This window comes from Delphinus delphis, chromosome 21 (genome assembly GCF_949987515.2).
Source record: "Delphinus delphis chromosome 21, mDelDel1.2, whole genome shotgun sequence".
NCBI classification, from domain to species: Eukaryota; Metazoa; Chordata; class Mammalia; order Artiodactyla; family Delphinidae; genus Delphinus; species Delphinus delphis.
The window spans coordinates 7,394,728-7,422,106 of record NC_082703.1 but is presented as its reverse complement, the minus strand read 5'-3'; the positions used below and the strand labels follow the sequence as shown (position 1 = coordinate 7,422,106).

The following is a 27,379-nucleotide window of genomic DNA, read 5'->3' as shown; positions in this document are numbered from 1 at the left end:
TGCTATGAAGAGAGTTGCCCACTGATTGGGAACACATGCTTTGGACCTGAAGCAAGTGAGAAATGACCTTCTATGTGTTAAACCACTAAGGTTTAGAGCAGGTAGCACTGCCCCGATACAGCTCTGTAGTAGAAGATAAGAGACTATACATTCACGTATCAAAGCAGCAATCTGCCACAGTAGCAGATAGAGAAATTCTCCCAATTAGATGGTCATTTAAGGGTCAAGGAAGAGCCTGTTCAGCTTGTTCGCCAGCACAGATGGCTAGAGAATCACTTCCTAGCTCCCAGTGATCAGGTGACTAACGTTCTTGTGGACCATGTAGGCTAGTGTCTACTGCGGTTTCTGAAGGAAAGCAGCAAGCCCAGTTTCCTGTAATGAGGGAACAGGATGGTTGACAGCTGAACAAAAAGGGCACAGTCAAGTGGAACGTAACACCTGTAAGCGGTGGTCGAGGTGACGCCCCGCCTGTTGGATGCATCTTTTGCCCCCGCTGTGGAGTTGCCTTTGGGCCTGGATTTTTCTGTTTCTCACTGAACGCAGGCCAGGAGTCTTTTGGCAGGGCCACGTGTGTGACTGGTCCCAAATTAGAATGTTTGGGTCATAGAATTTTCTAGGTTTTTCTGTTATGGGGTGTTTCTAAAATTACTTACTGCAGTGGGGCACTGCAGTAAGTGCTCTGCCTGCCTCATCACTTTCAATACTCGAAACTATCCTGTAACCGGTCCTATTATTGTAAACACAATCCTACTACTGTACCTATCTTACAATGGAGGATATATTAAGCTCATTACTGGTGGCCAGCTTCTCAACTAGGGAGAAAAATAACATAATTAGGGAAGGAAAGAAAGAAAGAAAAGCTAGTATTCTCTCGGTCGGGCTGGAAAATATCCCAGTGAACAAGAGACAGGGAGATACAGAAGGGGAGGGGAGTTATAGCGTTGACGAAGGAGACTTGCCTTCTATCAAAAGAAAGGTTGCTTTATATTGTCACTGTTATTGATTTTTAATCTTTAATGTGGTTTGCTGGCCCATTTCCCTAGTTATGGGGAGTCCACTTATGCATGGGGAGAAAGGCCCTTCTTTTGTTTACCGAGGGGAAAAGTCAGCTTTTCTCAACCGATCCAAAAACCTACAATTCATTTTATGCCATGCGGATAATGGATGGACATACTAAACAGAACAGATGGCATGTGTACCCTTGGACTTGAGTGGAATTCCCTTTTCAGGTACACAGCTGGAGGACAAATTACAATGCCCGGCTACTAGTTCATATCTTATGACTCCAAGATATTCTCTCCATGGGCACAACAGGATTGATCTGAGCCGCCATCACCCAGCTTCACGCTTCTTTAATGTGTGGAAGAGATGAAATACACGAGTAGGTATAGTCCCCAGCCTGCACCAGGGCTCCTCCTGTCTCCACCCCACCCCGCGGTTTACTTGTTGGAATTATAACTCCTCAAACTCTGTGTTCTACAAGCCCCTTCTACTTCCTGTCTTTCTATCTTGTAATAAATATACTACAGGGGGTAGCCTGAAAGTTTTCTGTTGTTGCAGACCTTGAGTCTCTTATTCAAAAAGCGGAGGAGGAACAAGATGCTGCCTTAAAGTTCTTCGGAAAGAACGTTTGCTCTACCTCATGTGTGTATCAGCCCCTGTCACCAACCGTAAGTCTCTGTCAGCATAGACCTTCCCAGTGTTGGGAAATTGCATACTGTTACAGTAGTTGATTTGGTGTATGTGCCTGCACCTGTGTTTGTGTGTGTGTGTTTTTTTCTCGCTCCAAATTTTCATAAGAATTTCAAGGGAATTGAGAATGGCAAGATCACCATGTTAAACAAGAAACTTAACACTTCATTTTGAAAGAGGGCTTAAAATGTGTGCTATTTCTCAACATAAATTATATTAGTGAATTCAAGACTCTTGTGATATTCTCTGTTTGATGTTTTTGCCCTTTGGCCTGATGCTCTTAAAGCCTATTTAAATAGGGAAATGGTCCACTATTACTCAAGTACATGTTTCTCTTGGCCCAAATAATCTGGCCTCCTATTGAAAACACTGTGGAAAATCTCCAGACAGACACCACTAGGAAATGGATAACTTCACATTCAGTGATGGGAAGCATTCTCCTGAAAGACTCAGGAGCTCCCATTCAGAGGTGGAGTGAATCAAGGTTAATTTACATTTCTCAACCTATTGTCTGCGTTGTTGTATGCTGACACAATTGAGTTTCTAAGAGACAACCAAAATAATATAGTAAAGCACAAATGTAATGCTATGAAAAGCCAGGAGTGGCCATGGTTAATTACCACCAAAGCTGGAGGGAAGAGGGGAGGGCTCCAGGAATCAGTTTAATTAATCACTCGGTTTAGAATTTTTTAATTCCCTTAAGCTTGGTAAGAAAGGATTGATGGAGAATAAAGGGTGTTTGCTGTTCAGGAAATTGACAAGCAAAATTTTCTCCACACAGAAGTGGTCTCTTCTCCTCAGAACTGCCATAAAGCAGTTTGGCTTCGTCTCCCTGGCGCTCTATCAGTTTTCTACTTTGTGTAAAGCTCCTCTGTGTCCGTGCCTTAGCTCTTCCATTCTAAATCAGTCCCTTCAGTCTTTTATTAGAAATCAAGTCTTGGTCATCTTTGTTTCACCTTCATCTCCAATCTACTCATCCAGACTTTCCTCCTACCACAAGCCCAGGCAGACGTGACGAATGAATGAATAAATGTTAGCAGCTAGTTATGCTGGTCATCCTACTCTCATCCTCATATTCTCCTTTTACAAAAGAAAGGGCTTATGGCAGCCATAGTGGGCTAAGAAATAGTTAATATTAGAAAATGGACTGAAGGGTGTCCTTTGGTTTATGCTTCTGGGTCTGATTTATATCAAGATTTAGTTCTGTCTGGTCTGAGTGTATTGAACTGAGAGTTGATACAACCCTCACTGGAGAAAAACAATCATCATTGGCAACACATGCTTGTGTTTAGTAGCATCTGTGCCAAGCATTTTGTATGCATTTACCGATTCCTCGTAGTAATCCAATAAAATCCACTGCTAATTTTACACCTGAGAAGACTGCATTGTAGAGAGGTTACATAAGATCACACAGCTAAGTAGCACATCTAGGAGTAAAATGCATGTCTGTCTGGCTCAAAGCTTCAACTTTTAACCACGATTCTCCTTTCTTTAGAAGCTTTTTTGTCTGACGTCAGAACCCAGCCCTCCTTACCATGGTAGAAGAAGAGCAGTAATGTCCCAGTCTCTGAAGATTCATTTAAAGCAAAGTTTCTCAACCTTAGCAAAATTAGCATTTTGGGCTGCATGATGCTTTGTTCTGGGGTCTGCCTTGTGCATTTCAGAACATTTTGCAGTTTTCTACCCTCATCTACTAGAACACCAGTAGTACTCCTGCAGGTCCCTCCCACCTCCATTTTTGACGACCAAAAATGTTTCCAGACGTTGCCAAATCACCCCTGCTGAGAATCACTTGATTCAAAGTAAAAGAATTCCTCCTCGTTAGGATAGCATGTCTCAATAACAACTCAAGTAAAATACTAAATAGATACTGCAAGAGAAGGAACTTAGATGAAAACATTTAATCTCAGCTGAGCGGCCATTAGGGCACAATTTCCTGAGGTGTTTTCTTTAACATTCATGGCTTTCTAAGAAATGTGTATCAGAACCTTGGGCAGCGGTTAGGGCCGCTGAGGCACTAACATAAATCTTCGCTTAAGAGATAACTGGAAGGGGAGCTTCAAGATGGTGGAAAAGACACGAAGATCACCTTCCTCCCCACAGATACATCAGAAATACATCTACACGTGGAACAACTCCTACAGAACACCTACTGAACGCTGGCAGAAGACCTCAGACCTCCCAAAAGGCAAGAAACCCCCCACATACCTGGGTAGGGCAAAAGAAAAAAGAAAAAACAGAGACAAAAGAATAGGGATGGGACCTGCACCAGTGGGAGGGAGCCGTGAAGGAGGAAAGGTTTCCACACACTAGAAGCCCCTTCACGGGCAGAGACTGCGGGTGGCGGAGGGGGGGAAGCTTCGGAGCCGCGGAAGAGAGCGCAGCCACAGGGGTGCGGAGGGCAAAGCAGGGAGATTCCCACACAGAGGATCGGTGTCGACCAGCACTCACCAGCCCGAGAGGCTTGTCTGCTCACCCGCCGGGGCGGGCGGGGCTGGGAGCTGAGGCTCGGGCTTCGGTCGGATCACAGGGAGAGGACTGGGGTTGGCGGTGTGAACACAGCCTGAAGGGGGTTAGTGCGCCACGGCTAGCCGGGAGGGAGTCTGGGAAAACTCTGGACCTGCCGAAGAGGCAAGAAACTTTTTCTTCCCTCTTTGTTTCCTGGTGCACGAGGAGAGGGGGTTAAGAGCGCTGCTTAAAGGAGCTCCAGAGACGGGCGCGAGCCACGGCTATCAGCACGGACCCCAGAGACGGGCATGAGACGCTAAGGCTGCTGCTGCCGCCACCAAGAAGCCTGTGTGCGAGCACAGGTCACTATCCACACCCCCGTTCTGGGGATCCTGTGCAGCCCGCCACTGCCAGGGTCCTGGGATCCAGGGACAACTTCACCCGGAAAACGCACGGCGAGCCTCAGGCTGGTGCAACGTCATGCCGGCCTCTGCCGCCTTAGGCTCGCCCCGCACTCCGTATCCCTCCCTCCCCCCGGTCTGAGTGAGCCAGAGCCCCCGAATCAGCTGCTCCTTTAACCCCGTCCTGTCTGAGCGAAGAACAGATGCCCTCAGGTGACCTACATGCAGAGGCGAGTACAAATCCAAAGCTGAACCCCGGGAGCTGTGCGAACAAACAGGAGAAAGGGAAACCTCTCCCAGCAGCCTCTAGAGCAGCAGATTAAATCTCCACAATCAACTTGATGTATCCTGCATCGGTGGAATACCTGAATAGACAACGAATCCTCCCAAATTGAGGAGGTGGACTTTGGGAGAGACGATATATATATACTTTCCCCTTTTTCTCTTTTTGTGAGTGTGTATGCTTCTGTGTGTGATTTTGTCTGTATAGCTTTGCTTTTACCATTTGTCCTAGGGTTCTGTCTGTCTTTTTTTTAGTAATTACTTTAAAAAACTTTTTTTCTTAATTATTTTTTATTTTAATAACTTTATTTTTTGTTATTTTACTTTTATTTTATCTTCTTTCTTTCTTTTTTTTCTCCCTTTTATTCTGAGCCGTGTGATGGACAGGCTCTTGGTGCTCCGGCCAGGCGTCAGGGCTATGCCACTGAGGTGGGAGAGCCAAGTTCAGGACACTGGTCCACAAGAGACCTCCCAGCTCCACGTAATATCAAATGGCGAAAATCTCCCAGAGGTCTCCATTTCAACACCAAGACCCAGCTCCACTCAATGACCACCAAGCTAAAGTGCAGGACACCGTACGCCAAGCAACTAGCAAGACAGGAACACAACCCCATCCATTAGCACAGAGGCTGCCTAAAATCACAATAAGGCCACAGGCACCCCAAAACACATCACCAGATATCGACCTACCCACCAGAAAGACAAGATCCAGCCTCATCCACCAGAACACAGGCACTAGTCCCCTCCACCAGGAAGCCTACACAACACACTGAACCAACCTTAGCCACTGGGGACAGACACCAAAAACAGAAGAAACTATGAACCTGCAGCCTGTGAAAAGGAAACCCCAAACACAGTAAGTTAAGCAAAATGAGAAGACAGAGAAACACACAGCAGATGAAGGAGCAAGGCAAAAACCCACCAGACCTAAAATGAAGAGGAAATAAGCAGTCTACCTGAAAAGGAATTCAGAGTAATGATAGTAAAGATGATCCAAAATCTTGGAAATAGAATGGAGAAAATACAAGAAACATTTAACAAGGACCTAGAAGAACTAAAGAGCAAACAAAACAGTGATGAACAACACAATAAATGAAATTAAAAATTCTCTAGAATGGGTCGATAGCAGAATAACTGAGGCAGAAGAACGGATAAGTGACCTGGAAGATAAAATACTGGAAATAACTACTGAAGAGCAAATTAAGAAAAAAGAATGAAAAGAATTGAGGACAGTCTCAGAGACCTCCGGGACAACATTAAACACACCAACATTTGAATTATAGGGGTCCCAGAAGAAGAAGAGAAAAAGAAAGGGACTGAGAAAATATTTGAAGAGATTATAGTTGAAAACTTCCCTAATATGGGAAAGGAAATAGTTAATCAAGTCCAGGAAGCACAGAGAGTCCCTTACAGGATAAATCCAAGGAGAAACATGCCAAGACACATATTAATCAAACTATCAAAAATTAAATACAAAGAACAAATATTAAAAGCAGCAAGGGAAAAAAAAACAAATAACACATAAGGGAATCCCCATAAGGTTAACAGCTGATCTTTCAGCAGAAACTCTGCAAGCCAGAAGGGACTGGCAGGACATATTTAAAGTGATGAAGGACAAAAACCTACAACTGAGATTACCCTACCCAGCAACGATCTCATTCAGATTTGATGGAGAAATTAAAAGCTTTACAGACAAGCAAAAGCTAAGAGAATTCAGCACCACCAAACCAGCTTTACAACAAATGCTAAAGGAAATTCTCTAGGCAGGAAACACAAGAGAAGGAAAAGACCTACAATAATAAACCCAAAACAATTAGGAAAATGGTAATAGGGACGTACATATCAATAATTACCTTAAATGTAAATGGATTAAATGCTCCAACCAAAAGACATAGATTGGATGAATGGATACAAAAACAAGATCCGTATATATGCTGTCTACAAGAGACCCACTTCAGACCTAGGGACACATACAGACTGAAAGTGAGGGGATGGAAAAAGATATTCCATGCAAATGGAAATCAGAAGAGAGCCGGAGTAACAATTCTCATATCAGACAAAATAGACTTTAAAACAAAGACTTTTACAAGAGACAAAGAAGGACACTACATAATGATCAAGGGATCAATCCAAGACGAAGATATAACAATTGTAAATATTTAGTCATCCAACATAGGACCACCTCAATACATAAGGCAAATACTAACAGCTATAAAAGAGGAAATCGACAGTAACACAATCATAGTATGGGACTTTGACACCCCACTATCACCAATGGACAGATCATCCAAAATGAAAATAAATAAGGAAACACAAGCTTTAAATGATACATTAAACTAGATGGACTTAATTGATATTTATAGGACATTCCATCCAAAAACAACAGAATACACATTCTTCACAAGTGCTCATGGAACATTCTCCAGGATAGATCATATCTTGGGTCACAAACCAAACCTTCGTAAATTTAAGAAAATTGAAATTGTATCAAGTAGCTTTTCCGACCACAACGCTATGAGACTAGATATCATTTACAGAAAAAAAATCTGTAAGAAATACAAACACACACTAAACAACACACTACTAAATAACCAAGATATCACTGAAGAAATCAAAGAGGAAATCAAAAAATACCTAGTAACAAATGACAATGAAAACACAATTACCCAAAACCTATGGGATGCAGCAAAAGCAGTTCTAAGAGGGAAGTTTATAGCAATACAATCCTATCTTAAGAAACAAGAAACATCTCAAATAAACAACCTAACCTTACACCTAAAGCAATTAGAGAAAAAAGAACCAAAAAACCCCAAAGTTAGCAGAAGGAAAGAAATCATAAAGATCACATCAGAAATGAAATGAAGGAAACGATAGCAAAGATCAATAAAACTAAAAGCTGGTTCTTTGAGAAGATAAACAAAATTGATAAACCATTTGCCAGACTCATCAAGAAAAAATGGGAGAAGACTAAAATCAATAGAATTAGAAATGAAAAAGGAGAAGTAACAACTGACACTGCAGAAATACAAAGGATCATGAGAGATTACTACAAGCAACAATATGCCAATAAAATGGACAACTTGGAAGAAATGGACAAATTCTTAGAAATGCACAACCTTCCGAGCCTGAACCAGGAAGAAATAGAAAATATGAACAGACCAGTCACAAGCACTGAAATTGAAACTGTGATTAAAAATCTTCCAACAAACAAAAGCCCAGGACCAGATGGCTTCACAGGCGAATTCTATCAAACATTTAGAGAAGAGCTAACACCTATCCTTCTCAAACTCTTCCAAAATATAGCAGAGGGAGGAACACTCCCAAACTAATTCGCCGAGGCCACTATCACTCTGATAACAAAACCAGACAAAGATGTCACAAAGAAAAACTACAGACTAATATCACTGATGAACATAGATGCAAAAATCCTCAACAAAATACTAGCAAACAGAATCTAACAACACATTAAAAGGATCATACACTATGATAAAGTGGGGTTTATCCCAGAAATGCAAGGATTCTTGAATATACACAAATCAACCAACGTGATACACCATATTAACAAATTGAAAGAGAAAAACCATATGATCATCTCAATAGATGCAGAGAAAGCTTTTGACAAAATTCAACACCCATTTATGATAAAAACCCTCCAGAAAGTAGGCATAGAGGGAACTTACCTCAACATAATAAAGCCCATATATGACAAAGCCACAGCCAAAATCATCCTCAGTGGTGAAAAACTGAAACCATTTCCACTAAGATCAGGAACAAGACAAGGTTGCCCACTCTCATGACTATTATTCAACATAATTTTGGAAGTTTTAGCCACAGAAGTCAGAGAAGAAAAAGTAATAAAAGGAATCCAAATTGGAAAAGAATAAGTAAAACTGTCACTGTTTGCAGATGACATGATACTATACATAGAGGATCCTAAAGATGCTACCAGAAAACTACTAGAGCTAATCAATGAATTTAGTAGACTACCAGGATACAAAATTAATGCACAGAAATCTCTTGCATTCCTATACACTAATGATGAAAAATCTGAAAGGGAAATTAAGAAAACACTCCCATTTACCATTGCAACAAAAAGAATAAAATATCTAGGAATAAACCTACCTAAGGAGACAAAAGACCTGTATGCAGAAAATTATAAGACACTGATAAAAGAAATTAAAGATGATACAAACAGATGGAGAGATAGATCATGTTCTTGGATTGGAAGAATCAACATTGTGAAAATGACTATATTACCCAAAGCAATCTACAGATTCAATGTAATCCCTATCAAACTACCAGTGGCATTTTTCACAGAACTAGAACAAAAATTTTCACAATTTGTATGGAAACACAAAAGACCATGAATAGCCAAAGCAATCTTGAGAAAGAAAAACGGATCTGGAGGAATCAGGCTCCCTGACTTCAGACTATACTACAAAGCTACAGTAATCAAGACAGTATGGTACTGGCACAAAAACAGAAATATAGATCAATGGAACAGGATAGAAAGCCCAGAGATAAACCCACGCACATATGGTCACCTATCTTTGATAAAGGAGGAAAGAATATACAGTGGAGAAAAGACAGCCTCTTCAATAAGTGTTGCTGGGAAAACTGGACAGCTACATGTAAAAGAATGAAATTAGAACACTCCCTAACGCCATTCACAAAAATAAACTCAAAATGGATTAAAGACCTAAATGTAAGGCCGGACACCATAAAACTCTTAGAGGAAAACATAGGCAGAATACTCTATGACATAAATCACAGCAAGATCCTTTTTGACCCACCTCCTAGAGAAATGGAAATAAAAACAAAAGTAAACAAGTGGGACCTAATGAAACTGAAAAGCTTTTGCACAGCAAATGAAACCATAAACTAGATGAAAAGACAACGCTCAGAATGGGAGAAAATATTTGCAAATGAAGCAACTGACAAAGGATTAATCTCCAAAACATACAAGCAACTCATGCAGCTCAATATTGAAAAAACAACCCAATCCAAAAAGGGGCAGAAGACCTAAATAGACATGTCTCCAAAAAAGATATACAGATTGCCAACAGATACATGAAAGAATGCTCAACATCATTAATCATTAGAGAAATGCAAATCAAAACTACAATGAGATATCATCTCACACCAGTCAGAATGGCCATCATCAAAAAATCTACAAACAATAAATGCTGGAGAGGGTGTAGAGAAAAGGGAACCCTCTTGCACTGTTGGTGGGAATGTAAATTGATACAGCCACTATGGAGAACAGTATGGAGGTTCCTTAAGAAACCAAAAATAGAACTACCTTACGACCCAGCAATCCCACTACTGGGCATATACCCTGAGAAAACCATAATTCAAAAAGAGTCATGTACCAAAATATTAATTGCAGCTCTATTTACAATAGCCAGGACATGGAAGCAACCTAAGTGTCCACCAACAGATGAATGGATAAAGAAGATGTGGCACATATATACAATGGAATATTACTCAGCCATAAAAAGGAACAAAACTGAGTTATTTGTAGTAAGGTGGATGGACCTAGAGTCTGTCATACAGAGTGAAGTAAGTCAGAAAGAGAAAAACAAATACCGTATGCTAACACATATATATGGAATCTAAAAAAAACCCCAAAAGACGAAAAAACAACTGGTCAGAAGAACCTAGGGGCAAGACGGAAATAAAGATGCAGACCTACTAGAGAATGGACTTGAGGATATGGGGAGGGGAAGGGGAAGCTGGGACAAAGTGAGAGAGTGGCATGGACATATATACACTACCAAATGTAAAATAGATAGCTAGTGGGAAGCAGCCGCATAGCACAGGGAGATCAGCTCGGTGCTTTGTGACCACCTAGAGGGGTGGGATAGGGAGGGTGGGAGAGAGGGAGCTGGAAGAGGGAAGAGATATGAGGACATATGTATATGTATAAGTGCTTCACTTTGTTATAAAGCAGAAACTAACACACCATTGTAAAGCAATTATACTCCAATAAAGATGTTAAAAATAAATTAGCAAATAAAATTTAAAAAATCAGAGGTAACTGAGGTGACCACCGAGAGGGGTGGGATAGGGAGGGTGGGAGAGAGATGCAAGAGGGAGGAGATATGGGGATGTATGTATATGTATAGCTGAATCACTTTGTTATAAAGCAGAAAGCTAACACACCATTGTAAAGCAATTATACTGCAATAAAGATGTTAAAAAAAAAAAAAGAGATAACTGAGGACCAGAAGCATTCCTAGGACATTTAGTACATGTGAAGCCAACTTCCAAGATTTTCACCCTAACAAAATCCAGTTAAAATGGCCATTGGGAGGGCTTTTTCAGGCGAATAGCCATAAAGGAGCACTTTGAGAGGAAATATGTGGAAAAGTAGGGAGGCCACCCGAAATTTGCCATGGTAACAGGGCCAGGTGTTTTCATGCATTGCTCACATGTGAATTTCAGGTTTGTTTGTTTGTTTGTTTTAAATTAGTAACAGGGCAGCTCCCTTGCAAACCTCCCATCTGCCATCACTACAGGAATGGAGGCATAGTTCTTGGTTTGGATAATTCTGCTACAGTTCTCAATAAAAGAGTACAGATAATTAACTTCTAAACAAAAGGTGAATTCACTGAGGGACCTTTGCATTTCTAAAAGGGACAAAAGCTGAAAAGTCAAGAATTTTTAAACGTTCTAATGGTAGAAACAGAGGCAGTGACTGGAATTCCTGGCCTTGAGTTGGATGTGGTGAAGGCGCTCTTCTGATTAGCTCCTCCCATTTTATCTTGTGGCCAGCACCTTGGTCTTCCTGCTCACTAGAAGACATTCCACGATAAAAAATGGCAATCTTAAGCTGACCCAAGTTTTCATCCACAAATACGAGGGGACCCTGAAAAGTACTAGCTGTATGGCTTACTGGGAAGAGTAAGCATAAGGAAAGGCAGCTCTCCTTATGATAAGTACTTGGTCACATTTTTGAAGGATGTTGATTTTGAAAACTACTGTTGTAATGAGAACATTTTGGAAATTATGTGGGAAAAATCCTAGCTTCTCCCCTTACCTGCTCTGTGACTTGGGGCGTGCCATTCAATTTCTTTGAACCTCAGTTCTTCCCTCTGTAAGATGAAGATAACAGTATCTACACTGAAGAGTTGCTAAAGGGTAACGTGATTTATTTCCTCCTTTTTCCTTCTGGGCTTTTCTGTGTTTGGCAGGAAGGGTATAAGCTATTTAAGGACATCATATATGCTATTATTCCAGTACAAGGTGATTTTTGTCCCTTTCTGTGTATTCAGGGCTGCATTCATTCACCCAGGAGTTTGATTTTTCTCTGCTGCCAGCCAGCAGTTAGAAATAGAAAGAGGTCCTGAATACTCCGTCCACTTTGGTGAGCTCTTTCATATACTCTGTGCTGCACAAATATCTATTACTTTCTATTATTTATGCTGCTGTCATTCCGATAAGACCTCACATAGCTTATATTTTGTTAAAACAGGGACACCATTCAGATTTCATGTGCTGACACGCTTTGGCATCGTTGGAGAGGCTGGGAGGCAATGTACCAAGCCGTCCACACAAGGCTCAGCCGTTCCCTCACCTTCATCATTCTCCCATTTCCTGCCCTGGCCTGGTTCTCTGGATTGGTAAGATTCTTTAGAAATGCCTGCAAGGGGCCACCTTGGAAAACCGGGTAAGGGAACTGAGTATAGGGCTCCAGGCTCTCCATACCCACTTAAATCAGAGCAGCTTAGAGTTCATCTATTTTTAATATGTTAGAATTATTCATGAGATTTTTTAGAAAACAGTTGTATTACTAAAAAGACACTTGAACACATTTGAAATGGTGCCTTTGGGGCTTTACGTGGAAACCTCCAATCCCTCCCTAGACTGGATGCACTCCTGTTTTTTTTGAAAACCAATGATTTAAATAGCTACAAAAATGTGAAGAATGTTCAGGGAGAAGAATTAAAGTTGTCATAACTTGGAAGGGTCCCGAACCAGAAAACTTGTGAAAACCAACAACTGCTTTCTGTCTTTTTCTTCACAACAACACTCAAAAAATTGTTTTTGTTTGTTTCTCACTATCTTCACTTCCTCCCCTCCCATTCACAATTTAATCCAGTCTTACTTACTTCCATCCTCATCACTCCACTAAAACCAAAGCCCTCCTTGTAATTAAATGAAGTGAACGTTTTTCAGTCCTCATCTCTCTCGACATCTCAGCAGCATTTGATCCCACCTCCTTCTTCTTGAATCCATGTTGATCCATTAGACTCCAGGGTCTCAAATGCTTCTGGTTGTTCTGCTCCTCACACATCTCCCTTGAGGATTCCTTGTTTTTCTTCCATCCCATCAGTGTTGTTCTAGGTTTGCTTGTCTCAGTGTTCTGTCGTCTTCAGTAAACTCATTCACTCCTATGATTCAATTATATCCAAGTGCTAATGACTTTTTTTTTAACATCTTTATTGGAGTATAATTGCTTTACAATGGTGTGTTCGTTTCTGCTTTATAACAAAGTGAATCAGCTGTACATATACATGTTTCTTCCCACCCTGAGTGGTAGACTCATAAATCTTCATTGGTACTGCGCACAGGCACCTCAGTTTCAAAATGTCCAAAGTCTATTTTATCATCTTCCCTATAACCTAGTCTTACTTTTTTTTTTTTTTTTTGCGGTACTTGGGCCTCTGTTGTGGCCCCTCCTGTTGCGGAGCACAGGCTCCGGACGCGCAGGCTCAGTGGCCATGGCTCACGGGCCCAGCCGCTCCGCGGCATGTGGGATCCTCCCGGACCAGGGCACGAACCCGTGTCCCCCGCATCGGCAGGTGGACTCTCAACAACTGTGCCACCAGGGAAGCCCCTACTCAAACTTCTTTAACATGAAGTATAAGACAGTGTATAAGATTACTCCAGCTTACCTTTAAAGGCTCATCTCTTGGTATTCTGTCAAAATGGGAATTACACATGTTCCTTGTTCTATGGCCTTTCCATGTGTTGCTCTTGCCTTTAGCTGTGATGGTCTTCTTCCAGTTCTTTACTTAACTAACCCTGACTTAGTGTTCAAATCTCAGTGTACACATTACTTCCTGCAAGAAGTATTTACTATTTCCCCAAGGCTTGGTGAATTTCCTGCCCATGTTCTCCCATAGCCATCCTTCCTTTTTGTATATGAGCGTGTATCCCATTGTATTGCCATTGTCTGTTTAGCTTTTCTATCCCCCACCTAGACTCTAAGCTTAAAGAAGACAGAAACCTGTTATATCCCTAGCATTTAGCAGTGTGCTTGGCATTTAGTGAAGAATCCCCCATTAATGAACAAATGAACGTCCTCCAGAGAATAAAGGGGAAGGTGTCTTAGATTAGGTTCTCAAGATAGTTGGCATTTGAGGTGTATGAAAAGAAGGAACTAACAACAGGCCAACAGTGGGGAATTTGGTTCCAGCAGGAAAGGGATCATTTAACATCATTTGGAGTGTGAGCCCTGTAAGCCATATAAGACAAGTTATGCATAATTTCAGGAGTTCTGGAATTGACCACATAGATGCAAAATCAGGCTAGATTTTTAAACTGGATGTCTGGGACCGATATGGGAGAATACATGTTAAAAAGGGTAAACCTGAAAAGTAACAGAGACTCCCGAATATAAGCCCATTTGGTGGGGAACAGTGCTCAATCAGTAACTACTCAACACATATCTTCCATAAGGATTCAGAAACGAGTAAGCCGTATTTCTTGATTTAATGAATTCACAACATTGAGAGAAAAACCACTACAAAAAACAATAAGGACTCACTGCACTGAACTGGTAAGCACAAAAGCAAGAGTGAAGAAAATATTGTAATTGCATACAGAAAGGAACCACTAACTCTGCTTTTCAGAGAGACTTTCCAGAAGAGATGACAATTGAATTAAGCCACGAAGAACAGATGAGTAGGATTTAATCTGACAGAGAAGAGAGGAAGGGGGACTTTAGGAAATTCTGCGCAGAAAAAGCAGCAATCCTGGGGCAAGAATTGTTAGGAAAAGCCTGGCATATTCAGGAATGGCAAGCAGACTCACGAAACCAGTCATGAAGTTCGTGGAGGGTAGTGCAGGGTGCTGAGGAGGAAAGGCCAGTAAAACTTCTACACCCATATTAAGTGACTAAAAGCACTGAGTAGACACCAAGTGTTTTTTAAGGAAATCAGTGACATAATCAGGTGTAATTTTAAGAAAATCTCTCCAATGGATTGGAAAATAGAGATACTAAAAGAAGCAGCGCTTAGATGAGGGCTAAGGCAGCTCCAGGGGTCTTTGGGCACCTTTAAATGTAAATGGCTTACTCTTAGAGATGAAGGCCCCGTGTGTGGCAGGGGAGGAAGTGGCTGTGTATGTGGCAGGTGGGTACGTTGAAGGAGAGTGTCTGAGGTACAACCTCTACTTCTCCAAACCCTGGATTTTCTTACCAGTGGTGCCTTAGCAATCTTACTCTTTCACACAGTTTGAGAAGGTCAGATTTCTGAATTAATTACATGAGGTGAAGGACAACTTAGAGAAAACATAATGAAGCATATCACAGGAAATAAAACAAGGTATTTCTTAATCTTTAAAATGATTTCTTGCTAAGCAAATCCATCTGCCAGGTTTCATCTTGTCTCTCCAGAGTACCTTCCTAGGTGCTAGGGCAGTATATTCCCTCAGCATATTATATGTGAAATATTAAAACCCCAGGTATGTTCAGAATGCTAAGATCAATGCATTTGCTAAAATATCGATACAATAAGAACAGCTGGCTTGCTGTGTTCCCTGGGAAAAAAAAAAAGTCTTCCTTAATATTCCTGGCAGATCCGTCATCTCTTCCTCAAGCCAAGTGACAAGTGAGTTATACCATGGGGCTTCAAAAGGTTCTAACCATATTGTACAGCAGATGCTCTGAAACTATTATTCAGAGAGTCTTTCCAGGACCCCTATTGCCCTCTGATTCCCTTGAAGCAATATATGACCTACTCTCTCTTTGCATCAGTTACATTATTACTGCATTAGTCCAAAAGATGCATTAACCTTACCTCTGCTTCAATTTCTCTGAACCCTCATCCCTCCCACACGCGTACCTCACATCTCACCACCATATATACACATTATGCTGTTTCATATATTGTCTAAAGCAGGGTTATTTTCTGGAATGTATTAGTACCAAAACAGCCTGTTTGATATATACTGAACTTTTACCTAATTCACTAGTCCTGGTCCTTTCTGCTTTTGTGCCACCATAAAGCCTTCAGCACCTTTCATTTTGGATAATGATCTTTCTTCTCATTTCTATTTCATCTTATTTCCCAATCAATCTCAGCTTAAAATTAACCTGGGTTAGCACTTCACACAATACTCACCTTATATGAAATTCTATAGGTCGTCCTTCGCTCCACATTTTAGAGGTACTCAATAGTGTTCATTCTAATGCCACTTTCAATGAAATCTTATCCTTGACATATGGAGACTACAAAATACTTTGACTACAAAATACTTTGCATTTATAGATCTTGTTGAATTCCTGACTGTTACCTACACAGCAGCAAATCATGAAAATTAGAGTTGGAAAATCTTATTAGGACTAAGAGTCCATCCCCAGAGGCTGTGTAAGAATGTTACTTATAATTCAAAATTTATTAAGCCCCCAAAATGCACTAGGCTCTTTACAGAACAAAAAGCTGGACAAAGTCAGAGCCTTAGTTATTTACAATAAGGCACCAGCACCTTGTTCATTTTTCTCTTTAAAGGACTCCAGAAATGGGACTTCGAATGTTCTCCACAAACAACGATTCTATGGCTTGATAAATTTTTCTGATGAGAAGTTTATTCCTGGTATCTAAGAGAAGCTTAATTCACCTTATGCCAGTTAATAATCAGGAGTGAAATAAACCTACCTATGAACCTAGAACATGAACCCTGGGAGTAACTTCTTTTAGAGTTTCTCTCAATTTCTTTTCCTATCTTGAAGCAGGACAGAGGAAAACCAATTCACGACAAATATTTGTTTACATATTTTATAATAATTGAATAGCTGAATAATGCTTCCATGCTCTTTCTTTTCTCCCTCTTTTGATAAAAGTACATTTGTAAATATACCTGTCACTTAATACAGTACATTACACAGTATTTGACACATGATCCGCATTCAATAACTTTTTGTTAAGTGGATATATAAGACAGTTTCTTCAATAACATATGATTGAGGTATGTTTGACTTATCTTTGTATTGTTAGACTGAGAATATGAGGGAAATATACTAGTACTTTGAGTATTCACCGTGCTTTATAAAATCCACTGGTTCAAATACACAGTTCTTTAGTGAACCTCTAAGATATATAGATTCCCAAGACATAGAGTGTAAGTTAACTAACACTCAAACCAGGAATTTTTTTTTTGCCAGTTATGTATTTATAGAAAGATAATCCCCTGGCTTTAAGTAGATATGTACATACTAATGTGAACAAACTTAAAAAATACAAACCCTTGGATCATAAAGGGGCTGCCGGGAGCCCCTCTATCCTTCCCCCTCACCCAAGGGCAGAGGGCGTGAATCTGTTTTTTAAAAATTATCAGTTTTGGCCATCCCTGCAGCAACAAGCACGAAGCTGGGTGATTACCCACAAGGTGAGAGTTCCCACTCTCTGAACTCTATGTATCTCCTATAATTAGGGTTACATGCTTTCTTGTTCTGTATTTTTACTAGTATATTGGGGCAAAGGAGGGGGCTCCCTCCTGAAATGGGTCAAGAAATAATACAGACACGTTTACAAAGTGGGGGGAAAGTGTCATCTGCTGTAGAAGCAAAAGACAAGACAAAGGCATACAGACGCCAGGGAAGTACCCAGTTCCCACAGTACTATGGGAGATATGGTCCAGCCCAGGTCCAGGCCCTTAGGTCCTTCGTTCTATTCACCCCCTATTTCTTTGGTATTGTCAGAAGACAAGACTCAGTTCCTGGCTGCTGGTGGAGGAGGGACAGTGGTTCCAGGGCTTCCTATAAGTACTGAGTGAACAATTTGAGCTTAAAATTTTCCCTTTTTTAAATATTTAAAAATAAATCAAACTCCATCCTGTGCTGTACACAGCCCTTTTGACTCCCTGACATTGATTTGAGGAAAGAGAGGAGGTGTCAACGCTGGAAGGGCGTCCTCACTTTCTTCTGCCGCTTCGGTTTGGCTTCTCCCTTGGGTACTGTGCTGTTGGGCTTGGAGGCTGCAGTGGTCCCAGGGCCCAGCTGAGGAGCTGCAAAGAAGTTCCCTTTGGACATCTGGCCTGGGGGTACTTGAAAGATCTGGCTCAAGAAATCCTGAAGGTCAGCAGGAGGGGCACCTGGGGTAGCTCTCTGCCACCCACTGGTGCCTGGCATCCGTGAACCAAATGAGATGTGATGGGGACCCAGTGGATATCTGGGGAGATTCCCACATGCTGGCATCCAGCCCACTCTGTGATGTCATACACCTTTCTATCCATCAGCGCAAAGTAGGTGATCTTGAGGCCCATCATGCTCGACTCTGCCCCAAAGTCTCCTTCCTCAGCAGGATGCAGCCCGTTACACTCAGCGCAGTACCTGGAACTCTCAGGTTCCTGGTCCGTTGCAAACCTCCTGTGCTTTCCCTGGCATCGGCTGCACACCACAGTATTCATTGCTTCTTTGAGGTCATCCTGCAGCTTGGACAGAAACTCATTCACTGACCGGCTCAGCTCATTCTCTGCCATTCGCTTCATCTCATGTTCCTTCCGCCTTTCAGGGTCGCTGACAATGTCCCAGGCTGCCCGCAGAACCTTGAGGGCCTCCTCAGCCCGGGGATGATTATCTTTGTCAGGATGAACCATCACTGCCGGCTGCCTATAGGCCTTCTTCAGTTCAACATCCGAGGCTGTGGCTTCAACCCCCAGCACATGGAAAGGCTTTAGCTCATCCTCAGGAAGCCCAGCCATGGTCCACAGTCGAGCCACTTCCTCTTCAGGCTGGCAGTAGCGACCACTAGCTACAGGCGCATTCCCCTGCCTGTTGGTCCTCTGCTTGACCCAAGGCAACTCCAGCCAACCCCACTGAACTATTCTTACCAGCTGCTGCCACGGCCTGCTGTCTCTCAGCAGAATCAGGCACCGCTGCCAGGTGGGAGAAGCCAGCCAAGAGAAGAGCCAGGTGGCTTTACCTGTCAGGCCTAACTGATCATTCAGTCCCACCAGAAACCGCCAGCCCAACTGTAGACAGCCCCAAAAAAGGGCCAGAGCCGGGAGCAGCAAAGCACCCAGTAGCCTAAGAAAACGGGTGAACAGCGCTGCCCCACAGCAAAATTGGGACATCACCTGGGCCCCGACCCCCAGCCGCCCTGCCCAGACTCCCACCCAGACCCAAAAAAAGGTCCAGATCACTGCCTTTCAGCTGCCAGCGTGCATAGATGAAACGGCCACAAGTTTCCACGTACTCCCCACTAATACCAGCAGTTCGATCAGCCACCAGAAGCCTGCCTGTCCAAGCTGACGCACCCACACTCCCAGTCCTCTGCGCTTATCTGCCTGACTCCGGTTCCGGCCCAGCCGATGTCGACCAGGGGATCTGGGATCTCTGCGTCCACCCTCCCAAGTACCCTCCCTGGCTGGAACGCGGTGCCGTTGTCTCCGGAGCGCAGGTTTCCTTCCACTGGGCACACATGAAAAACCACTGGGAAACTTAAGAGGTTCCTCCTCATCACATTCCTCTTGCAACTCTTCATCTTCCCCCAAAGCTGGAGAGGTACAATGGTGGCAAAAGTTGCTAGAAGAGCCGTCTCCTCCCTCAGAACAAGGCCCTTCAGGGATTCCCTGGAAGTTACAAGCAGATGGAATGGAAAGAAAAGAAGGGTTCCCATCCTCCTGGTACCCAGCCTCATTCTCTCTTGAGAGTTCCTGGCCCACTCCTGACTCTTCTGAAGATGCCTCACTCTGAGCAGGGTCCTCTCCATCCCTAGGGACGGAGTGGACCCCTTGGAGGGCCGTGGCTTGGATCTGACCAGTGGGCTGGATTTGGGCGCTGTGTGTACTTAGGACTAGAGTGCGCTGTGAGGCAGCGGGTACCATTGTGAGCAGGCCCAGCCGAGTCCCTGAGTCCTGAGAATGCAAGTATTTCAGGGTCCACAGAGGGTCCTAAAGTCCTGAGGGAGGCACCCCCACTGTGGTGGGCTCCACACAACCCTCCTTCTCCGGGGTGCTTCCGGGCCGTGACCCCAGGGCTTCCTGAGGATTTTAGGTCACAGCCATCATGGTAAGTTCTGAGACCGAAGAGCGGAGGTAACTCCTCCCCCTCGAGCAGGTGGGTGGAGAGCCAGGGGGAGCTAGAGAGCAGCCCCCACCCCCGGCTCCGCCTCCAGTTCACTCCACACCAGGAGTTTTGATTCTCATTCATTTTGACTGAAATATACCAATGTCTACGGGGTGAGGAGAGGTGGTGGGAATTATCAAGCAAACTAGTCTCTTTTTTTTTTCTCTTTCACTGAGTTGATTGAACTGAGAAGGTATTGGTCTCAGACACAGACTTATTATTTAAATAAACAAGGAGATGCTATAGAAACTGTATAGCCAGTTGATGAACTGAATATATTATTGCATCTCATGACTGTTTCCGTGCCAAAATCCATGTATTCAATGCAAATACCTCCGGCTGCAATTTATAATCCATTCTCTCATCTTGGCTCCAGAAATAGAGTGATGATTATATTGTACTTAACTCCAAGATATTTTTAAAATCTCATGGTATTTGCCGTATAATAAATGAGACACTGATCCTCAATTCTCCTGTCAAAGGGAAAATGGACACTGCTCACAATCTATCACACCCTTTCTCGTATCTCCCTTACTACATCCTTACCCTGACCTAGCAGGTGATACAAGTATTTGCCTGAAAACCAAAATATTTGTCCTAAAGCAAATCTAATATTCTTAAATCTACAGCCACAGGAGGTGAAGAAACAAAGTGTGAAAATATTTGCATTTGAAAGTACAAAGATCTTCACTATTTAGATTAAATGATAAGCAATTGCAATAAAGCTTCGCTGTGTTAGAAGCCTTGTTAGGAATGTACCAATGGGAGAAACCTGTAACAGCTCTGGTCTGCTACTCACAGGCATGTGCTCTTAGATCTCTTAGTCACATGGTTAATGTGACTTCAGAAACAACACACGTGCCTATTCTTAGTCTTAGTTCATTTGCTTGTAAAATAAAAAGATTGAACTAGATTATTCCCAGGGTCTTTGCTGCTAAGAAATCCCATGGTTTTTTTTTCTATGCTTTAAAAATATTTTACAGATCTTAATATGAAACAGGATATGATTTGATTCTTGATATCCTAACTATATACAATAAAAATCTGATATGACATTAAACATCCATAAGGTAAATATGAGTAATGCCATTCCTTACTGGGCATTGACATTTAACCCTTGTCACTTTTTCACAGCCCTGTAAGGACTGCATCGGTGTGTTGACTTCACAGATGAGGAAACTGAAGCTGAAAGCAAATAAAGAATTTACTGTGTCACACCGTCTACTAAGAGGTGGAGCTGGGGTTAGAAGCCAGGTCTAACTGTAAAGCCTGTGCTTCACATCACACCAGGATGAATCAAGCAACAAATTAGAGTCTGGTCCTATATTTCCAATTTCCACTTTTCTATTCCAGGAACCACTGGAACATAATAATGATACCTAATATACATGAGTCTTTCCACTGTACGAAACACTGTTCAGAGCACTTTTGTGTGTTATGTCATTTAAATTTACAACAATCTTAAAGGGAAACAGGAGGACAAATGGACAGAGAGGTCAAAGTCACAGATGTAAATATGAGAGTTAAGATTTGTGTCTAATGTTAGAGCTTTACACAAGACAGCTCTGGGTTTTAAACGGAAGTTCTTTCTTAAGCAAGTAGGGAAAATGCTTACAAAGCTAGGTTACTTCATTGTTATTTGAAAGAAAACCACCTCTTGGTGTCAGTCTTATTGTGGATCTAACTTTCAGGTGTATCCAAAAGTAGAGTATTTTGTCAAATCACTGCTCTCATGCCTCCCGTGCTCAAAAACATTTCCATCTGTTACGGCTGCGCATCTCCTGCTTTGCCCCCTATTTTGACTTCAGTATTTATGTCTAACCTGTTCCCTTTCCGTATGTAGCCTGTGAAGGGTGCCAGAAAACTCTAATAGGTTTCTTTGTTTGTTTGTTTGTTTTTGGCCGTGCCACGTGGCTTGCAGGATCCTAGTTCCCTGACCAGCCAGCTGACCAGGGATCGAACCCACGCCCCCTGCAGTGGAAGTGCGGAGTCCCAGCCACTGCACCGCCAGAGAAGCCCCTCTACTAGGTTTGTGTGGACCATCTCAATAGTGAAGATAGCTTCAGTATTTTCAACAGTTGCGTATTTAGTAAGTGATACATAATTTTACATGTGTAAGATGAATCATACTTTAATGCATTTTAAAGTACAGGAACCAAGAAGTAAGTGTATATATATAAAGACGAGACTCTTGTTTTCTTTTCATATGTATCTGCACTGGGTTCTCAATTTTTTTCACATATCAAGTTGTTGTAAGTGTTGCCATAGCAGAAAAATTTAATGTTTGGGAAAGACCATTTCTTAGGTTTGCTTTTTAAGGAAAAGAGTCGTTTCAAGCCCTGCTGACATGTCACTCTTCAGTGAGATTTGCATTTATACTAAACATGGCCTGACGTATCATCTTCACGGTCTTCTGTGACCTGGAAATGCTAAATTGTTCATTTCCGCAGAAGGGTTATGCTTCTGGCTGTGACACAGTGAATAAATCCATCATACATCTGTCAGAAAGTAGTATCCCAATTTAGATTTCTTAACGCAAGCAGTCATACTGTGTCCACAGATAAAAACTGACATGAAAGAAAACCAGTATTGACTGAATTCATCAAAGGTTTCCTTTCACCATCTTCAACCAACCAGCTCATGAAATGTACCCACTTTGCCGGGCCAGATTGTATATGTCAGGATAGTCTGAAAGGTCATTTGGCCCCTGAGAATATTTTCACCTTACACAGTGAAAAGTCAAGTGGCATTTACCCCTATTACCTCCTTAATGTAATAAATATTGGCCACTGATCTTGACTGTTTAGCCTCCGAAATGATAAAACCCTAATCCTAACCCTAACCCTAACCCTAATACCTCCGCAGCTCCACAGAACTGCTCGTTTTAGCTGCAATGCTCACACTCACTTTTCTCTTTCAAACCTTTGCATAAACATCACTTTCTCTGTGAGGCTTGATCTGATCAGATCATTTTAACCTACCCTTTCTATCTCTTCCCAATTCATTCTTCTCAACAGCGCTATTACATCTGATGTTCCATACATTTTTCTTGTTTTTAGTGCTCCCCACATGAATATACGAATTCCATAAGGGCAGAGAGTTTTGACTGTTTTGCTCACTGCCATGTTCCTAGCACAGTGCCTGGCCCATAGTAGGTGCTCAGTAAGGATTTATTGAACAAGTGAGGGAATGATATCCCCCCAAATAAAGGCTTGCAACATTTTTGGTATATCCTGTAATGTCCCAGATTTATATCTAAATATATCTTCTTATCAGGGATAGTCTATGAAGGGATTATTTTCTTTTCAAAACAATAACAAATATGTTCATTGGAACATTTAGCATCTTTTTTCAAAGATCTCAAAAGTCCAGAAACCTGGGAGTTGCACAATTTGTGTCCCACTCTTGATCCACCATTGTCTCCAGCTGACTTTGTTCAAATCACCTAGATGTCAGCTGCTCAAGAAAGTAAAATCTAGGCTAGAGGCTGCCATTCATACACGATATTACATGTGAATAAATACATTAAAAAAATCACTTAGATCTCAGAACCTCAGTTTTATGGGAATGTAAATTAAAGGACATAAGCTAAATGATGCCTAATTTTTTCCACACTCTGAAATTCTATGATTCTTAGGATATTTTCTTCCATCTACTCTATTTTTTTTAGCATTTCCTGTGTATAGAACATGTACTGGTTGATAAATAGATAGACAAAATACAAAACCTAAGCGCTTACTCAATAGATACAGAAAATAAGGAATCAGGCAGATCTATTGATATTACCCAGGTTTTTATATGTAAATTTATGTGAAAGTTATTCAAAAAGTCGTGCTTCCTTGCCATCACCTCCAACATTGACACTTCTGAACTTGTGAATTACACCCTACATAAGCACGGCTCCACGATTCTTTTTTTATCTAGATTACAAAGCCACTGAACTGTCTTTTCATCTCAGATGCTCTACTGAACATACTATACAATTTTTCAACACCACAATTTGATCTGAGAACATCTGCCAAAAATCTGTAGCACATTTTTTCCACTTCTCAGCACTTGACTTCTGAGCCTCTCCATAGCAGGCGTTCTTGCACAGTTTCTGTGACATATTGTTGAGCAAACCACCAGAAACACTTCTGTAGGGCTCCAATAGGACCAGAAAATGAATCTGATTAATGACATCGTTAACGGAATTTTTAATTACCTGCTCAACCTATGGATCAATCTGTTCTTTTAGAAATAAGAATCTTATGGCATTTCCCCCACTGTTATTCCTTATTTGAAATTCTTCTTATATATAATCAAGATTATCCATGCATCTATTTATTTCCCCAAATAATCTAAGTTTCTGGAAAGAACTGCAGGCTTTCCCTGTGGTTGGTGTTTCAAAAAGTGAGGGAGTTCAACTAAACATTCAAATTTTATCTCAGTCATGCACACATAAAACCTGATGTGTGCTTTCTCTTGTTGTATTTGTTTATTCTATGCCTATTAGTCTTCCAGGTCTCATTTCCTCTTTTCCCCAGAAATTCAGCAAGAAATGCCACCATGTCCTTTGATTCCTCCCCCACATTTTCCTCCCTCCTTTGTTACTTGCATCCTAATATTCATTTATTTCCATCTTATTTTCTTACGGATTTCTAGCTATCTGCAACTTTCCTCTATTCTTTCTATTTATTCTTGGAGGATTTTATTTTTTATTTTCTGGTTCTGACAGTCTGGGTGGCTTGAACAACAGAAACTTCTTTCCTCTCAATCCTGGAGGCTAGAAATTCAAGACCAAGGTGTCAACAGGGTTGGTTTCTTCTGAGGCTTCTTCACTTGGCTGTAGATGGGCGCCTTCTCTCTGTATCTTCAGAAGGTCTTCCCATTTTGTGAGTCTGTGTCTTAATCTTTTATTCTTATAAGGATACCAGCTATATTGGATTAGGGCCCATCCACATGGCCTCATTTTACCTTAATCATCACTTTAAGTACCCTTTCTCCAAATACAGTGACATTCTAAGGTACTAGGGATTGAGATTCAACATATAAATTTGGGGGAAAACAATTCAGCCTATAACCGGTTCCCTCCTTTTTCTTTCCCTTTGGTTATTCAGCTACTATTTTTCTGTGCTTTCCTATTTTATTTTTTATAATTTTTATTTTTACTCTGGTCTCTATTCTTTAGACCTATCCCCTTTTCATGCCTCATGGACAATCCTATTCCCATTCATCTCCAAGGCCACTCGCTGCCTAGAATCCCAGCAATAACACACCTTTGTAACTTTTGGTTTTGAGACTAAAGAAAGGACTTAGAAGGTAAGACATGAAAGTGATGTATGCCTAGTCCACCCTGAACCAGATGCTGGGAGGTCTTTTCCAGCCAGCCTACTGCCACAGCCAAGAATGAAAAGGGAGGCAAAAGGCCAGGCTGCCGGATTTTATCTTTGTGTTTGTTTCCATGAAGGACTAGAAGGATATTATCAATTTTGTTCACTTCAGACTTGCTGCTGACTCTTCACACTGAATAACTGAGCAGAAATACATCTGCTCTTTCATTGCCACTGTCTTTGCAGAAGGAAATGCTATGATCTTCCCTCATGAAGTACTGCTCAGTGATTGTGTAGCTGCAGAACTCCGGAAAAGCTCTCCTTGCTTTTCTTACTCAGAGGAATGGGGAGACCAACATTCAGTCCCTGATTAACCGCTTCCTCTTTCAGTGTCCACCTCCATTCTCTTGCCCCAAGTGTTTGTTGAATCTGAGCCTTCATTTTATCTCCCAGTCGAGAGTACAAGAGAGATGCTACTACTCTTGGGACATATCCTGCTGTGTTCATTCAGTTCTGAGTTTCCCAACAGGCAGAGAAAACATATGCTTATGGGCACCAAAATGATGTTTGAAAGAGTCTTAGGTTTAATAATGATATTTCCTAAGAAAAACATAAAATGAGAAACCTTTGGGGGGAAATTAGATCTTTATTGGACTTTCTTACTTTTATTTTACATCTTGGTATTATTATTTTGTAATTTTTAATTACATATCTGGGAAGAATGGGTGCAACACAAGCTGCTCAGTGCCATTCTTTCTAATTGTCTTAGCCCAGCTTGTTTTCTATTTAAAGTGCAGGCAGAAATGATTAATTCTTCATTTTAAGGAGCTTGAATACAAAGTGTTTTAAGTGCTCTTGACTGGAGTTAGTTTTCAGAGGCACTGAGTTTGAGTCATTGATAAAAGGAATGATTCAGAATAGTCACTGTTTCTGGTGACTGTAGTCACCAGACCATAGTGACTATAGTCACTGTAGCATTTTTATTTCATTGTGAATTGTACAAATATTTTTTCAAACTCCCTTAAATTCATACCTATTGATGTCTTGAGGTATTTAGTTCATGGGAAACAATCCAAAGTAAATTCTTAGGATGCTTCCCCAAGGATGAAAGCTATAGAGTAACAGCTCAGTCCTCGGCCTGACCCCATCTGGAGGCTTCGGCTCCGTGTAGACACTAGGACATATCCTCCTCCCATCAGGGAGAATTTAAAGAACTCTAGGTTTAGAGTAAAGGAACCATCAGATTAGCCTCTTTGCCCTTCTTGGTCTCAAGGTTCAGTAACTGAGTTCCAGTACTGGTAAACTTTCAACTTCCCAGACCCTCTGGGATTGTAGCCTTTCTCCCACTCTTACTAAAAAAAACTTGCTTTCAACTCTTGAATGACAGTGTCTCTTCACCAACAGAAGCTCATTCAATTTAAATACAACACTTGGGAGGACTTACAGCATATGCTAGCTCCGTTTTTTCTAAGCATCTTCTACTAGTTCTACTAGTGAGGAAATTAAAGCTCAGTGATTTGCCCCAAATCCCACATCTTGCAGCGAAACCTTCTGATTTGGCATATATTGTTCTAATCTCAGCTCTACTATTTCTCCCAAACAGACCCCTATACCCTATAGGTAGTGTGCTTCCTGTTTTCCACAAATAATTTGACACCCAATTAAAGTAGAACATTTCTAATGGGATTTAGACACCCAGTGATTATTCAAAGCAAATATTAGAAAGAAGAGTCAAAGCATCTCGTCTGGATGTTGGAGCATAATGCCCTCAGAATCCAATACAGACTCCAGGCTTCCTTGCGGAGAAGAGGAAGCTAGTACTGGCACCTACTTGCCGCCTTCTGCCCCACTCTTGCCCTTATTACATCACTTACAAAAGCACAAGGTTGAAAGTCTAATGCCGATTCTTGTCCATGCAAACTGAAGGTGACTTTGGTTTAACTTCCTTT

The 27,379-nt window shown here is 41.6% G+C and overlaps 1 protein-coding gene and 1 pseudogene across 1 annotated transcript in view; both read right to left on the bottom strand.

Annotated features, from left to right (window-relative positions):
- LOC132417723 (skin secretory protein xP2-like) overlaps positions 1 to 27,379 on the bottom strand; it is a 71,366-nt gene that overhangs the window by 18,701 nt on the left and 25,286 nt on the right. The window lies entirely within an intron of this gene.
- On the bottom strand, positions 17,944 to 20,202 carry LOC132417707 (dnaJ homolog subfamily C member 14 pseudogene; annotated as a pseudogene).